At 46.9% G+C, this 16,882-nt stretch overlaps 1 protein-coding gene across 4 annotated transcripts in view; it reads left to right on the top strand.

Moving 5' to 3' along the window:
• The window catches only part of LOC140391478 (phospholipid-transporting ATPase IH-like), an 81,548-nt gene that overhangs the window by 40,377 nt on the left and 24,289 nt on the right, over positions 1 to 16,882 (top strand). The gene's annotated exons all lie outside the window — the stretch shown is intronic.

Here is a 16,882-nt window from a genome sequence, read left to right as displayed (position 1 = left end):
GCATGTTTAAAAGGATAACAAAATATCCCTTCAAAACAGGATCTCCTGAAATTCAATTGGCTGGGCCAAGGCTTCCAACTGTATACCAGACTGTGCATAATTAAACCAAATGAGTAACCTTTGATCTGTCCTTGCATTGTGAATGGGAAGTGATTAAACCATCAGCTATCTGTCGTGTGAAGTTCGGCAGTTTCTGGAACTGACGTAGAAGCGGCTGCACCTTGATATTCTCACTTGAGTGAAGGGAAGTTTCTGGGAAGTGACTGCAGGCAAAGAACCACAAATGGTGCAGAGTGAGTAGGTCTCACAAGCTAGAGAAAATATTCAGAAAATGGTTGCACACACATTTAATGAAAAGTGAATTCAGCAACGAAGATGGTGCCGCAATGTGATTCCTCTGAATTCCTTAATGGTTGAGTCTTTTTAAAGCCATTTATTCTCAAGCTATCAGTTACACATTTATTGCCATTCTCATTGCCCTAAGGAGGTGACAGGCGTTTTCCTCGAATCACTGCAATCTTTGTGCTAATGGCGGACCAAAGTCAGAAATTGGGTGGGGCATTCTAGGATATTATCTGGATAGTAAGAGTTTCTATAAGTTTTTTAAAAGGATGAGAGAAAGTAAAGTGAGTGGTGGTTCTCTAGTCCTCTAGAGAGTAACAAATGAGAGTTAAAAGTAGATAATAAGGAAATGGAAGTTGAAATTAACAAATATTTTGCATCTATCTTCACCATAGAAGATACAAAAAACATTACCATACTAGCTGTAAATCAGGAGGTGGAATGGAGAGAGGAATTTGGGGAATCACAATCACTAGGGAAGCATTACGGAACAAACTGATGAAACTGTGGCTGACAAGTCTCCTGGTCCTGATGGGCTTCATTCTAGGATCTTAAAAGAGGTGGCTTGATTTCTCTCGTGGGGGTAGATATAGAATTGATCATTAAGGAGGTTATAACTCTACACTTAAATAAACTCAAGGTAATCAAGGAGAGTCAGCATAGTTTTGTCAAACGGATTTCATATTTATTGGATTTCTTTGATGAAGTGACATGTGCTTTGGATAAAGGGGAGCCTGTAGACGTACTGTAGTTGGATTTTGAAAAGCCATTTGATAAGGTGCCGCATCGAAGGTTATTGCAGAAAATAAAAGCTCATGGTATAGGGGGTAACATGTTAACATGGATACAAGATTGGTTGGCTGGTAGAAAACAGAGTATGCATAAATGGGGCTTTTTCTGATTGGCAGGATGTGACGAAGTGGAGTCCTGCAATGGTTGTGCTGGGGCCTCAACTTTTTACAATTTATGTTCATAACTTAGATGAGGGGAGCGAAGGGGTGGCATATAAATTTGCAGACGTCACAAAGATAGGTAGGAAAGCATGTTATGAAGAGGACATAAGGAGGGTGTAGATGGATATAGATAGATTGAGTGAATTGTCAAAAATCTGACGAATGGAGCAGAATGTGAGCAAATGTATATTGTCCATTTTGGCAGGAAGACTAAAAAAGAAACGTATTGTCTAAATGGTAAGAGATTACAGAACTCTGAAATTCAGAGCGATCTGGGTGTCTCAGTACATGAATCACTAAAGGCTGGTATAAAGGTAAAGCAAGTAATCAGGAAAGCTAATAAAATGTTACCATTTATTGTGAGGGGAATTTATTACAAAATTAGGCAGGTTATGCTTCTGTTGAACAGGACTTTGGTGAGATCACATCTAGAGTATTGTGCACAGTACTGTTCTCCTTTTCTAAAATACTGTAGGAAAATGTGAAGTTTGAACTTTGGTAGGAAGAATAAAGGAATTGAATATTATTTAAATGGAGAAAGACTGCAGCACAGAGGAATTTGGGGGTCCTTAAGAATAAATCACAAAAAGCTAGCATGCAAGTTCAGCAGGTTATTGGGAAAACAAATGGAATGTTGGCCTTTATTTCAAAGGGAATGGGGAATAAAAATAGGGAAGTCTTGCTAAAACTATACAAGGTACTAATTAGGTCGCACCTGGAATACTGTGAACAGTTTTGGTCTCCTTATCTGAGGAAAAATATATTGGCGTTGGAGGAAGTCCAGAGAAGGTTCACTGAGTTGATCCCGGGTATGGAGGGATTTTCTTTTGAGGAGACGTTTGAGGAGGTTGGAGTTCAGGAGAATGAGACATATCGGATTCTCAGGGGGCTTGACAGGTAGATGCTGAGAGGATGTTTCCTCTTGTGGGAGAGTCTAGGACCAGAGGGCACAATCTCAGAGTAAAGGGTCACCTGGCTTCTACACCCATTTAAAACCGAGATGAGGAGGAATTTCTTCTCTCGGAGGGTAGTAAATGTGGAATTCTTTATCAGAGAGAGCTGTAAAGACTGGGTCATTAATATGTTCAAGGCTGAGATAGACAGATTTTTAATCAGTAAGGGAATCGAGGGTTATGGGGATAAGGTGGGGAAAGTGGAGTTGAGGATTATATCAGATCAGTCATGATACCACTGAATGGTAGAGCAGATTTGATGGGCCGAATGGCCTAATTCTGCGCCTATGTCTTAGGTTTTATGGCTTATGGTCTAAGGAAAGATGTAAATGCGTTAGAAACAGTTGCGAGAAGTTGCTTATCTTATGAGGAAAGGTTGGAGAGGTTGGGTTTGTATCCATTGGAGTTTAGAAGAGTAAGACGCAACTTGATCGAAACTTTTAAGATCCTGAGAGGTATTGACAGGGTGGATGTGGAAAGGATGCTTCCTCTTGTCGGAGAATCTAAAAATAGGGTTGCTGATTAAAAATGAGGGGCTGCTCATTTAAGACGGAGATGAGAAGAAATGTTTTCTCTCAGAGGGTTGAGAATCTCTGGAAGTCTCTTCCTCAGAATCCAGTGCAATCAGTCTTTGAATATTTTAAAAATATTTTATTGAAGCATGCATAATTTTCACAATTTAACATATTGACATTTCTAAAACAAACGCGCGGGTCGATGCCCAAAATGCCCCCTAAAATAACAACACACAATAAACCACGTACCCCACTTCTCCCGCCCTATCCCCAATTGCCCGTATACTAAATTCCCTGTCCTTATTTAACATTACCATTCCTCCTATTTCTCCCCCCCTCCCCTTTTCCCTTTTCCCCCTTACTGCTGACGTTCAGTTTTTGTTAAAGAAATCGATGAACGGCTGGCAACTCTGGGCGAATCCCTGTGTTGATCCTCTTAAAGCAAACTTGATTTTCTCCAGACTGAGAAACTCTACCATATCGCTGACCCACACTCCTGATTTCGGGGGCTCTGAGTCCCTCCATCTCAGCAAGATCCGTCTCCGGGCAACCAGGGAGGAGAAGGCCAGAATATCGGCCTCCCTCCCCCCCCCTTTGCCCCCGGATCTTGCTAAATATTGCTAATTCTGGACTCGGAGTAACCCTACCTTCCAGGACTTCCGACAGAACATCTGCCAATCCCTCCCAGAATCCCCTCAGTTTCGGACATGCCCAGAACATATGAACATGGTTGGCTGGGCTACCCCCACACCGCCTACATCTGTCCTCCATCTCCTCGAAGAACCTACTCATCCGGGCTACCGTTATGTGGGCCCTGTGGACTACCTTGAACTGAATCAAGCTGAGTCCAGCACAGGACGAGGATGCATTTACCCTTTTCAAGGCTTTTTCCCACAGTTCAGTTTCCAGCTCCCCTCCCTACTCCTCTTCCCACTTCCTCTTCACCTCTCTGATAGGGGCCCCATCCCACTTTAACAATTCCCTGTATATGTCCGAAACCTTGCCACCTCCAACCCCTGTTTTTGACAACACTTTATCCTGCAGTCCCCTCAGGGGGAGGCGAGGAACACTTGGGACCTGCCTCCGTACAAAGTCCCGCACTTGAAGATACCGAAACCCGTTCCCTCCCAGCAAGTCAAACTCCTCCTCTAATGTCTCCAAGGTCGGGAAGCCTTCCTGGATGTATAGATCCCCAAACCTCTCAATCCCTGCCCGCTGCCATCCCTTAAAGCCCCCATCCAGCCCCCCCCGGGTCAAACCGGTGATTGTCACAATCGGTGACCACACTGACACCCCCTCCAGTCTCATATGCTGCCTCCATTGCCCCCACATCCTCAGGACTGCCACCACCACAGGACCTATGGAGTATCGAGCCAGCAGGGACGCCGTCAGTAAAGCCTCCAGACTTGTACCTTTGCAGGATGCTGCCTCCATCCGCTCCCAGACCGACCCCTCCCCCATTCCCCACTTCCTGACCATCGATATGTTGGCAGCCCAGTAATAGTTACTACTATAGTAACAGTTATTCGGGAGAGCCAATCCCCCTTCCCCACGGGCCCGTTCCAGGAGTGCCCTCTTTATTCTCGGGGTTTTACCCACCCATATAAACCTCGATATCGCCACATTAATACTTCTGAAAAAAGACTTTGGGACAAAAATCGGGAGACACTGAAAAAAGAAAAGCAGTCTCGGAAGGACAGTCATCTTCACCGTCTGAACCCTCCCCACCAGCGTCAGTGGGAGCATGTCCCATCTACAAAAATCCCTTCTCATTTGATCCACTGCTTTGCCCAAATTTAACTTGCGAAGCTGCCCCCAATCCTTGGCCACTTGAATCCCCAGATACCTAAAACTCTTCCCAACCATTTTAAAAGGTAGCTCCTTCAGCCTCCTTTCCTGCCCCCGTGCCTGAATCACGAACATCTCGCTTTTTCCCATGTTTGACTTATAGCCTGAAAATCGCCCAAATTCTCCTAATACCTCCATGATTTCGGTCATCACCCCCACTGGGTCCGTGATATAAAGCAGCAAATCGTCCGCATAGAGAGCGACCCTGTGCTCCACCCTCCTCTCACTATTCCCCTCCACGTATTCACTGCTCTCAGAGCCATTGCTAAGGGTTCTATGGCCATGGCAAACAGTAATGGGGAGAGCGGGCATCCCTGCCTTCTCCCCCGACAAAGACTAACGTATTCTGGCCGAATTCGGTTAGTTCTTACATTTGCCACCGGGGCCTGGTACAGTTGCTGGACCCACTCCACAAATCCCTGCCCAAACCCAAATCTGCCTAAAATATCCCATAGATACTTTCACTCCACCTGGTCAAAAGCCTTCTCCGCATCCATGGCAACTACCACCTCAGCCTCGCGCCCCTGCGCTGGCATCATAATTACATTAAGAAGCCGTCTAATGTTGGATGTCAGGTGCCTGCCCGTCACAAATCCCGCCTGATCCCCTCCAATTGTCTCCGGGACACAATCCTCTATTCGGTGGCCAGGATCTTTGCCAATAATTTGGCATCTACATTCAAGAGGGAGATTGGCCTGTACGATCCACAGCTTTCCGGATCCTTGTCCTCCTTCAGGATAAGAGAAATTGATGCCTGTGATAACGTTGTGGGGAGTACTCCCAGCTCCTTGGACTCGTTGAAAGCCTTAACCAGGAGCGGCCCCAGTAACCCAGAGAACCTCTTATAAAATTCCACTGGGAACACATCAGGTCCCAGGGCTTTACCCGATTGCATCGCCCCCAGTCCATCTATCACTTCCCCAAGCCCAATCGGGCCCCCCAGGGCCTCCACCAGCTCCTCATTTACCTTCGGGAACTCTAGCCTCCCCAGGAATTGATTCATGCCTTCCTCCCCATCCGGGGGTTCCGGCTCTGTCGCTGGCTATAAAATTCCCGGAACGCTTCATTCACCGCCCTCGGGTCCGTCACCGTCTTCCTCCTCAAATCCTTTATTTTCCCTATTTCTCTTGCTGCCTCTTTCCTCAGCTTATGTGCCAGCATCCTGCTAGCTTTCTCCCCATGTTCAAATATTGCCCCTTTTACCCTCCTCAACTGACCCTCCACCTTTCCTGTAGAAAGGAGCCCAAACTCCATTTGAAGTCTCTGACGCTCCTTCAGGAGCTCCTCATTTGGAGACTCTGAGTATCTCCTGTCCACCTGGAAGATTTCTCCTCCCAACCCTGTGGGCTCGAATCGAAATACATTCCCCTCTAATGACCGCTTTTAGTGCCTCCCAGACCACCCCAGCTGCAGTCTCTCCCGTGTCATTGATCTTTATGTACCCCCGAATGGCCTCTCTCAATCGCTCACAGATCTCCTCATCCGCTAACAGTCCTGTATCTAGTCTCCACTGTGGGCGCTGGAACATTCCCGTGTTTGCTCGTAGATCTATCCAGTGAGGTGCATGATCTGAGACTACAATTGCTGAGTGCTCAGTGTCCTCAATCCTTGCCAGCAGTGTTTTATGTAGCACAAAGAAATCCTGGAGTACGCCTTATGTACATGGGAGTAGAATGAATATTCCCTGCTCCTTGGTCTCTCAAATCTACACGGATCCACCCCTCCAATGTACTCCATGAACCCCCGCAGTTACTTTGCCATTGCTGATAGCTTCCCCGACTTAGCACTCGACCGGTCCAGCCTCGGGTCCAGGACCGTATTAAAGTCACCCCCATGATCAGCAGTGCGAGTCAAGGTCTGGGATCTTCCCCAGCACCTTGCTCATAAACGCGACATCATCCCAGTTTGGGGCATACATATTCACCAGCACCACTGCCATTCCCTCTAGCTTCCCGCTAACCATAATAAATCTGCCTCCCAGGTCTGCCTCTATCCTCCCCACCTTGAATGTCACCCTTTTGTTAATCAGGATGGCCACCCTCCTTGTTTTAAAGTCCAGTCCTGAGTTAAACACTTGCCCAACTCATCCCTTCTTTCATCTAATTTGGTCTCCCAGCTTCAAGTGTGTCTCCTGTAACAGAGCCACGTCCGCTTTTAACTGTCTCAGGTGTGCGAACACACGAGCTCTCTTAACCGGCCCGTTCAGTCCATGAACATTCCACGTAACCAGTCTGGCCGGGGGGGCTTTTGCCCCCCTCCCCTGTCGGTCAACTATGACCTTTCCTCGGCCAGCTCCTCGCTCATGTTCCACACCTCGCTTGATCCGCCCCTCGGCGGCGACTGCCATCTGATCTCCATCTCCAGTCTCCTAAATGTCCCTTACCCGTCAGCAGTACCCCCCTTCCCGCCCCCCCTCTTCCCCCCCCCCCCCACTTCGTCTTTCCTCAGCTCTCCCCCACTTTGCTCCCGTGAACCAGCTAGCTCAGCATCTCTCACCCTCTGGCGTCAAAAAGCCTGCCGACTGCCAGATTCTATCACACCTCGCAATAAAACAAGCACTGAACACAGTAACAACAATCCCAAAAAGCAAACATACCCTCCCCCAACGTGCAGGCAAAGAGGCAAACCCCTCCCCCTTTAACTGATTCTGACCAGTCCTACCACCGTCAAACAGAATCCAACACAAAGGAAGAAGCTTCAAGCAGCTTAAGTGAAATTATGCATGCAAGAATCAAGCATTATTCTTGTGGAAACTAAAACAGCCCATCGCATCTTAAAAGTTCTTCCCTCTGTGATATCATACATAAAGCAGTAAATCAAAATCAAATTACACAAGAAGAGAGGAAAGAGAAAAAAATATTAAAACACCAAAACCCCTTTCTTCCCGAACATCGCAATTAACTCACAGAATTAAAAGACCGAAATTTTAAACAAGACAAAGCAAAACATAGAACTATTTTTCTCACCTCCCCGCCATCCTGTCTCCCAAACTCAGACCCTCACAGTTTGAGTTTAAAAGTCGTTACACCAGATTTCCAGGTTCTACCCCTCCCCCTTTGACACATTCTTATCAGTCCCATCACTTTCAAAGAGAATTAAACACAATAGAAGAAGCTCCAAGCAACTGAATCAAAATTATGCGTGCAAGAATCAACCATCTAAATCAAAATCAAATTACACAAGACGAGAGAAAAGAAAAGAGAGAAAAACATTTTTTTTAAAGAATAAAACACCCAAACCCTTTTCTTCCCGAACATCACAACTTAACTCACAGAATTAAAAGACTGAAATTTTAAACAAGTCAAAGCAGAACACAGAACCATGTTTCTCTCCTCCCCGCCGCTCCATCCCGTCCCTCAAACTCAGCCCATCACAGTTAGAATTTAAGAGTCCTTAATTTAAGAGTCCTTAAGCCAGGTTATTGTCTTTCGTGAAAGTAACCACCTCTTCCGGAGAATTGAAGTACAGCTCCTGGTCCTCGTAGGTCACCCAAAGACGCGCCGGGTATAACAGTCCAAATTTAATGTCTTTCTCAAACAGGGCCGCCTTAACATTGTTGAAACTTGCTCTCCTCTCTGCGAGTTCTGGTCCCCAGTCTTGATACACCCGGATCTCTGATTCTTCCCACATATACCGTTTTGTCTGCCTGGCCCACTTCATGATACGCTCCTTGTCGAGGAATTGATGTAGCCTCACCACCATGGCCCTCGGGGGCTCACGATCCTGGGGCTTACCCTATGCGCCCGGTCCACCTCCAGCGGCTTGTCAAACACATCGGCCCCCACCTCTCCTGCAACATCTTCTCCACATACGTTCCCACATCTGATCCCTCCTTCCCCTCTGGCAGCCCGACGATTCGGATATTTTGCCTGCGAAACCGGTTTTCCAAGTCCTCCACTTTATCAAGCAGTCATTTCTGGCTGTCCTGTAGAATGCTAATTTCCAAAGCCATTACGGTGGACTCCTCCTCGCGTTCAGTCCCCAGCTCCTGCAGCTTTAGAATCTCCTGTCCCTGGGTCGTCATTTTCTCCTCCACCCGGTCAACCACCTCCTTAATCGAGGCTCTCATCTGGGTTACACCTTCTGTACACTCCTTGCGATGCCGGGCGAACTTCTCATCCAGGTACTCGACCCATTGCTCCACCGACCAGTGAGCTGGTGTGGACACGCTTTGTCTCGTTATCATTGAGCTCGATAACCTCTGAGCCTTGCTTTCACTCATCTTTTGATTTCTCCTTTTTCGACTCTTATTTGGACACGATTCCATAAATTGAGGGTCACCTCCTTTTCCTCTCCCTTCAAATTGTGTGTTCACCTGAGAATGCAGACAGAGCATTGGTTTAGTGTCTCTTCTGAAAAACAGCACCTGTATAAGTGCAGCACTCCCTTAACAACACCTCGAACAATGCAATTTACGCACCATACTCTCCCTCCCAACAGTGCAGCATTCGATCTGTGCTGCCTTTCCAACAGTGCAACAGTACCATGCACTGGCTGAGGTTATTTATGAAGGCCCTGCCTTCTCAACCTTGCCCCTCGCCTGAGTGTGCTGATCCTCAGGTTAAATCACCGCCAGTCAGCTCTCCCCTCAAAGGAGAAAGCAGCCTATGGTCATCTGGGACTATGGTGACTTTACCTTCACCTTACCACCTACCACACCCTCCAACAGTACAGTGCTCCCTCAGTACTGGACTGGATACATCAACTGGATTATGCACTCAAGTCTCTGGAGTGGACTTTTGAACCCATGACCTCGAGCGTGCGACACTGAACTACAGTTGATGGAGCAGAAATGTTAATGCTCCTCATCAGTGCACACTCACTCAGGACTTCCTTTATGATAGTTCACCAGTTATATGCTTAGTTATTATTTTGACATGTGAATGAATGTCATAATACTGGTGTCCGCTGGTATCCTGGGGTTCTACACAGATAACTGGAACCGTATATTGAAAGGATACCCTTAATCTCTTCCCAGGCACTTAATTTTCTGCATGAACCAGTTTGACACCATTCAATACCTCAAGACCAATGCTTCATTGGAACTGACAGCAAATGAGCATTGATTTTTTGCACTGAGTGCTGAATTTGGTGCTTTTTGAGTGCGATAGTGAGAGTTTGGTGACCGAGGGAGTTAGGTGAGGAGGGAGTAAGGTGCTCCTTTCATTTTGTTTCCGACATTTCCGCAAAGAGTGCGAAGAGAGCCAGGAGTTTACAGGAAGTGTAGCTGACTGGGAGCAGAGTCGGAGGGCGGAGATCTAGTTAGTCCACACAGCAGCTATATTCTTTAAGGTAAGAGGGGATGGAGGCTAGGCCAGTTACATGCTCCTCCTGTAGGATGTGGGTGGTGAGGGATACCACCGGTGTCCCCACTGACTATACCTGCGGGAAGTGCACCCAACTTCAGCTCCTCAAAGACCGTGTTAGGGAACTGGAGCTGAAGCTGGATGAACTTCGGATCATCCGGGAGGCAGAGGGGGTGATTGAGAAGAGTTACAGGGAGGTAACCACACCCAAGGTACAGGACAAGAATAGCTGGGTTACAGTCAGGGGGAAAAAAACAAACAGGCAGACAGTGCAGGGATCCCTCGTGGCCGTTCCCCTTCAAAACAAGTAGACCGTTTTGGATGCTGTTGGGGGGGATGACCTACCGGGGGAAGGCCCTAGCGGTCAGGTCTCTGGCACGGAGTCTGGCTCTGGGGCTCAGAAGGGAAGGGGGGAGAATAGAAAAGCAATAGTTGTAGGAGATTCAATGGTTAGGGGAATAGATAGGAGATTCTGTGGTCGCGAGCGAGACTCCCGGAAGGTATGTTGCCTCCCGGGTGCCAGGGCCAGGGATGTCTCGGATCGTGTCTTCAGGATCCTTAAGGGGGAGGGGGAGCAGCCAGAAGTTGTGGTGCACATTGGTACCAACGACATAGGTAGGAAAAGGGGTGTGGAGGTAATAAACAAGTTTAGGGAGTTAGGCTGGAAGTTGAAAGCCAGGACAGACAGAGTTGTCATCTCTGGTTTGTTGCCGGTGCCACGTGATAGCGAGGCTAGGAATAGGGAGAGAGTGCAGTTGAACACGTGGCTGCAGGAATGGTGTAGGAGGGAGGGCTTCAGGTATTTGGATAATTGGAGCGCATTCTGGGGAAGGTGGGACCTGTACAAGCAGGACGGGTTGCATCTGAACCAGAGGGGCACCAATATCCTGGGAGGGAGGTTTGCTAGTACTCTTCGGGAGGGTTTAAACTAATTTGGCAGGGGAATGGGAACCGGATTTGTAGTCCAGCAACTAAGGTAGCCGATATTCAGGACGCCAAAGCATGTAATGAGGCAGTGGGGAAGGGAACACTGACAAAGGAGAGTATTTGCAGGCACGGAGATGGGTTGAAGTGTGTATACTTCAACGCAAGAAGCATCAGGAATAAGGTGGGTGAACTTAAGGCATGGATCGGTACTTGGGACTACGATGTGGTGGCCATCACGGAAACTTGGATAGAAGAGGGGCAGAAATGGTTGTTGGAGGTCCCTGGTTATAGATGTTTCAATAAGATTAGGGAGGGTGGTAAAAGAGGTGGGGGGGTGGCATTATTAATTAGAGATAGTATAACAGCTGCAGAAAGGCAGTTCGAGGAGTATCACCCTATTGAGGTAGTATGGGTTGAAGTCAGAAATAGGAAAGGAGCAGTCACCTTGTTAGGAGTTTTCTATAGGCCCCCCAATAGTAACAGAGATGTGGAGGAACAGATTGGGAAACAGATTTTGGAAAGGTGCAGAAGTCATAGGGTAGTAGTCATGGGCGACTTTAACTTCCCAAATATTGAGTGGAAACTCTTTAGATCAAATAGTTTGGATGGGGTGGTGTTTGTGCAGTGTGTCCAGGAAGCTTTTCTAACACAGTATGTAGATTGTCCGACCAGAGGAGGGGCAATATTGGATTTAGTACTGGGCAATGAACCAGGGCAAGTGATAGATTTGTTAGTGGGGGAGCATTTTGGAGATAGTGACCACAATTCTGTGACTTTCACTTTAGTAATGGAGAGGGATAGGTACGTGCAACAGGGCAAGGTTTACAATTGGGGGAAGGGTAAATACGATGTTGTCAGACAAGAATTGAAGTGCATAAGTTGGGAACATAGGCTGGCAGGGAAGGACACAAGTGAAATGTGGAACTTGTTCAAGGAACAGGTGCTACGTGTCCTTGATATGTATGTCCCTGTCAGGCAGGGAAGAGATGGTCGAGTGAGGGAACCATGGTTGACAAGAGAGGTTGAATGTCTTGTTAAGAGGAAAAAGGAGACTTATGTAAGGCTGAGGAAACAAGGTTCAGACAGGGCTTTGGAGGGATACAAGATAGCCAGGAGGGAACTGAAGAAAGGGATTAGGAGAGCTAAGAGAGGGCATGAACAATCTTTGGCGGGTAGGATCAAGGAAAACCCCAAGGCCTTTTACACATATGTGAGAAATATGAGAGTGACTAGAGCGAGGGTAGGTCCGATCAAGGACAGTAGCGGGAGATTGTGTATTGAGTCTCAAGAGATAGGAGAGGTCTTGAACGAGTACTTTTCTTCTGTATTTACAAATGAGAGGGGCGATATTGTTGGAGAGGACAGTGTGAAACAGATTGGTAAGCTCGAGGAAATACTTGTCAGGAAGGAAGATGTGTTGGGCATTTTGAAAAACTTGAGGATAGACAAGTCCCCCGGGCCTGACGGGATATATCCAAGGATTCTATGGGCAGCAAGAGATGAAATTGCAGAGCCGTTGGCAATGATCTTTTCGTCCTCACTGTCGACAGGGGTGGTACCAGGGGATTGGAGAGTGGCGAATGTCGTGCCCCTGTTCAAAAAAGGAACTAGGGATAACCCTGGGAATTACAGGCCAGTTAGTCTTACTTCGGTGGTAGGCAAAGTAATGGAAAGGGTACTGAAGGATAGGATTTCTGAGCATCTGGAAAGACACTGCTTGATTAGGGATAGTCAGCACGGATTTGTGAGGGGTAGGTCTTGCCTTACAAATCTTATTGAATTCTTTGAGGAGGTGACCAAGCATGTGGATGAAGGTAAAGCAGTGGATGTAGTGTACATGGATTTTAGTAAGGCATTTGATAAAGTTCCCCATGGTAGGCTTATGCAGAAAGTAAGGAGGCATGGGATAGTGGGAAATTTGGCCAGTTGGATAACGAACTGGCTAACCGATAGAAGTCAGAGAGTGGTGGTGGATGGCAAATATTCAGCCTGGATCCCAGTTACCAGTGGCGTACCGCAGGGATCAGTTCTGGGTCCTCTGCTGTTTGTGATTTTCATTCATGACTTGGATGAGGGAGTTGAAGGGTGGATCAGTAAATTTGCAGACGATACGAAGATTGGTGGAGTTGTGGATAGTAAGGAGGGCTGTTGTCGGCTGCAAAGAGACATAGATGGGATGCAGAGCTGGGCTGAGAAGTGGCAGATGGAGTTTAACCCTGAAAAGTGTGAGGTTGTCCATTTTGGAAGGACAAATATGAATGCGGAATATAGGGTTAACGGTAGAGTTCTTGGCAATGTGGAGGAGCAGAGAGATCTTGGGGTCTATGTTCATACATCTTTGAAAGTTGCCACTCAAGTGGATAGAGCTGTGAAGAAGGCCTATGGTGTACTCGCGTTCATTAACAGAGGGATTGAATTTAAGAGCCGTGAGGTGATGATGCAGCTGTACAAAACTTTGGTAAGGCCACATTTGGAGTACTGTGTACAGTTCTGGTCGCCTCATTTTAGGAAGGATGTGGAAGCTCTGGAAAAGGTGCAAAGAAGATTTACCAGGATGTTGCCTGGAATGGAGAATAGGTCTTACGAGGAAAGGTTGAGGGTGCTAGGCCTTTTCTCATTAGAGTGGAGAAGGATGAGGGGCGACTTGATAGAGGTTTATAAGATGATCAGGGGAATAGATAGAGTAGACAGACAGAGACTTTTTCCCCGGGTGGAACTCACCATTACAAGGGGACATAAATTTAAGGTGAAAGGTGGAAGATATAGGAGGGATATCAGAGGTAGGTTCTTTACCCAGAGAGTAGTGGGGGCATGGAATGCACTGCCTGTGGAAGTAGTTGAGTCGGAAACATTAGGGACCTTCAAGCAGCTATTGGATAGGTACATGGATTACGGTAAAATGATATAGTGTAGATTTATTTGTTCTTAAGGGCAGCACGGTAGCATTGTGGATAGCGCAATTGCTTCATAGCTCCATGGTCCCAGGTTCGATTCCGGCTTGGGTCATTGTCTGTGCGGAGTCTGCACGTCCTCCCCGTGTCTGCGTGGGTTTCCCCCGGGTGCTCTGGTTTCCTCCCACAGTCCAAAGGTGTGCGGGTTAGGTGAATTGGCCAATGATAAATTGCCCTTAATGTCCAAATTGCCCTTGGTGTTGGGTGGAGGTGTTGAGTTTGGGTATGGTGCTCTTTCCAAGAGCCGGTGCAGACTCAACGGGCCGAATGGCCTCCTTCTGCACTGTAAATTCAATGATAATCTATGATTAATCTAGGACAAAAGTTCGGCACAACATCGTGGGCCGAAGGGCCTGTTCTGTGCTGTATTTTCTATGTTGTATGTTCTATGATTTGCAAAATGTCAAGCTGGTAGTCACAAACCAGGTGGAGACACAGAATGAAACCATTCCCTCATGATTTTGATCATGAAATTGAACAAGGAGCCCCCATGTAGAACTATGCCAGTGCAGTCGGATCATTGGGTTTTGTCTCAAAATTAAAATGTGCTGTCTTGAAGTTGTTCCATGGAAAAGGAAATGAAATTGCTTACTCTAGTAAGCAATACATCTGTGAATTACTTTCTGTATCAATAAAAATATGACTGGAGAAGTTTCCAATGTCCTCGATAGCAGCCTGGAATAACCTTGAAGCATAGGATATAGATGCTTCAGGAGAGATAGAGGGGGATGTATAGGGGTGGGAGAGTAGCATTACTGGTTAAGGAGAATATTATAGCTGTACTGCTGGAGGACACCTTGGAGGGCTCATACAAGGGTAGAGCTCAGGAACAGGAAGGGGGCAATCACAATGTTGGGCATATATTACAGGCCCCCCAACTGCCAGCAAGAAATAGAGGAGCAGAGAGGTAGAGAGATTGTGGATAGGTGCAAAAGTAACAGGGTTGTTAAGGTTGGGGGTTTTAATTTCCATATTGACTGGGACTCACTTAGTGCTAAGGGTTTAGATGGGGCAGAGTTTGTAAGGTGTATCCAGGAAGTATTCTTGATGCAATATCTTGAGGGCAGCACGGTAGCACAGTGGTTAGCACAATTGCTTCACAGCTCCATGGTCCCAGGTTCAATTCCTGGCTTGGGTCACTGTCTGTGTGGAGTCTGCATGTTCTCCCCTTGTCTGCGTGGGTTTCCTCTGGGTGCGGGTAGGTGCTAAACTGGGGAAAGGCAAATTACGATAACATTAGACAGGAATTGAAGAATTTGGATTGGGTGCAGCTGTTGGATAGTAAATCAACATCGGACATGTGGGAGTCTTTCAAGCGACAGTTGATTAGGATTCAGGAAAGTCACATTCCTGAGGGAACGAAGGATAAGTATGGGAAGTTTAGGGAGCCTTGGATAATTAGGGAGATTTTGAAGGAGACTTTTGGACGCTCTAGAAGGGTGGGGACAGACGAAACCCTTGAGTACAAAGAAAATAGGAAGGTACTGAAGCGGGAAATTAGGAGGGTTAGGAGGGGTCATGAAAAATCCTTGGCAAGTAGGATTAAGGAGAACCCCAAAGCTTTTTATTCATATGTAAAAAAACAAGAGGGTGGCCAGGGAAAGGATTGGGCCACTTCAGGACAGTGGGGGGATATCTGTGTTGAGCCAGAGGAAATGGGTGAGGTACTAAATGAGTACTTTGCATTAATGTTCACCATAGGAATGGACTTTGTGGAAGATGATTCTTGGGTGGGGTGTGTGGACAGTCTGGATTGTGTTAACATCGAAAAGGAGAAGATATTGGGTCTTTTAAAAGATATTGAGGTAGCTAAGTCTCCTGGGCCAGATGGGATTTACCCCAGAATACTGAGAGAAGCAAGGGAGGAAATTGCTGGGGCCTTGACTGATATCTCTGTATCCTCATTGGCTACAGGTGAGATCCCAGTGGACTAGAGAATAGCTAATGTAGTACCGCTGTTTAAGAAAGGTTGCAGGGATAATCCTGGAAACTATGGCTGGTGAGCCTCACATCGGTAGTAGGTAACTTATTGGAGTGAATTCTCAGGGACAGGATTTATGCCAATTTGGAAACAAGTGGACTCATAAGCAATAGATAGCATAGTTTTGTGATGGGGAGGTCGTGCCTCACTAACTTGATCAAGTTTTTTGAGGAGGTGACAAAGATGATTGATGAGGGGAGGGCGGTGGATGTTGTTTTCATGGACTTCAGTAAAGCCTTTGACAAGGTGCCTCATGGCAGACTGGTACAAAAGGTGAAGTCACACAGGATCAAAGATGAGGTGGTAATATGGATACAGAACTGGTTTGTCACAGCAAGACATAGATAGGTTGGAGACTTGGGAAGAGAAATGGCAAATGGAGTTTAATCAGGGCAACTGTGAGGTAATGCATTTTGGTAGGTCTAACATTGAGGGGAAATATACCATAAATGGCAAAACTCTTAGAAATATAGAAAGTCAGAGAGATCTGGGCGAGCATATCCACAGATCTTTGAAGGTGGCAACACAAGTGGACAAGGTAGTCAAGAAAGCACGCGGAATGCTTGCCTTCATTGGACGGGCATCGAGTAGAAAAACTGGCAATTCATGCTACAGTTGCATAGAACCTTGGTACGGCCGCACTTGGAATATTGCGCACAATTCTGGTCGGCACACTACCAAAAGGATGTGGAGGCTTTGGAGAGGGTGCAGAGGAGGTTTATCAGGATGTTGCTTGGTCCGGAGGGTGTTAGCTATGTGGAGATGCTGAATAGACTCAGACTGTTTTCATTAGAAAGACGGAGGTTTAGGGGTGACCTGATAGAGGTCTACAAGATTATGAGGGGCATGGATAAAGTGGACGGGCAGGCACTCTTTCCCAGGGTGGAAGGGTCAGTCACCAGGGGGCATAGGTTTAAGGTCCGTGGGGCAAATTTTAGCAGAGATGTGCGAGGCAGGTGTTTCACACAGAGGGTGGTGAGTGCCTGGAATGAGTTGCCAGGGGAGGTTGTGGAAGCAGATACATTAACGGCGTTCAAAAGGCATCTTGACAAACACATGGATAGGATGGGTATAGAGGGATACAGCACAAGGAAGTGCTGAGGGCT

The sequence above is a fragment of the Scyliorhinus torazame genome, chromosome 15 (genome assembly GCF_047496885.1).
Source record: "Scyliorhinus torazame isolate Kashiwa2021f chromosome 15, sScyTor2.1, whole genome shotgun sequence".
Classification (NCBI taxonomy): Eukaryota; Metazoa; Chordata; class Chondrichthyes; order Carcharhiniformes; family Scyliorhinidae; genus Scyliorhinus; species Scyliorhinus torazame.
This window is presented reverse-complemented; position numbering and strand designations above follow the sequence as displayed.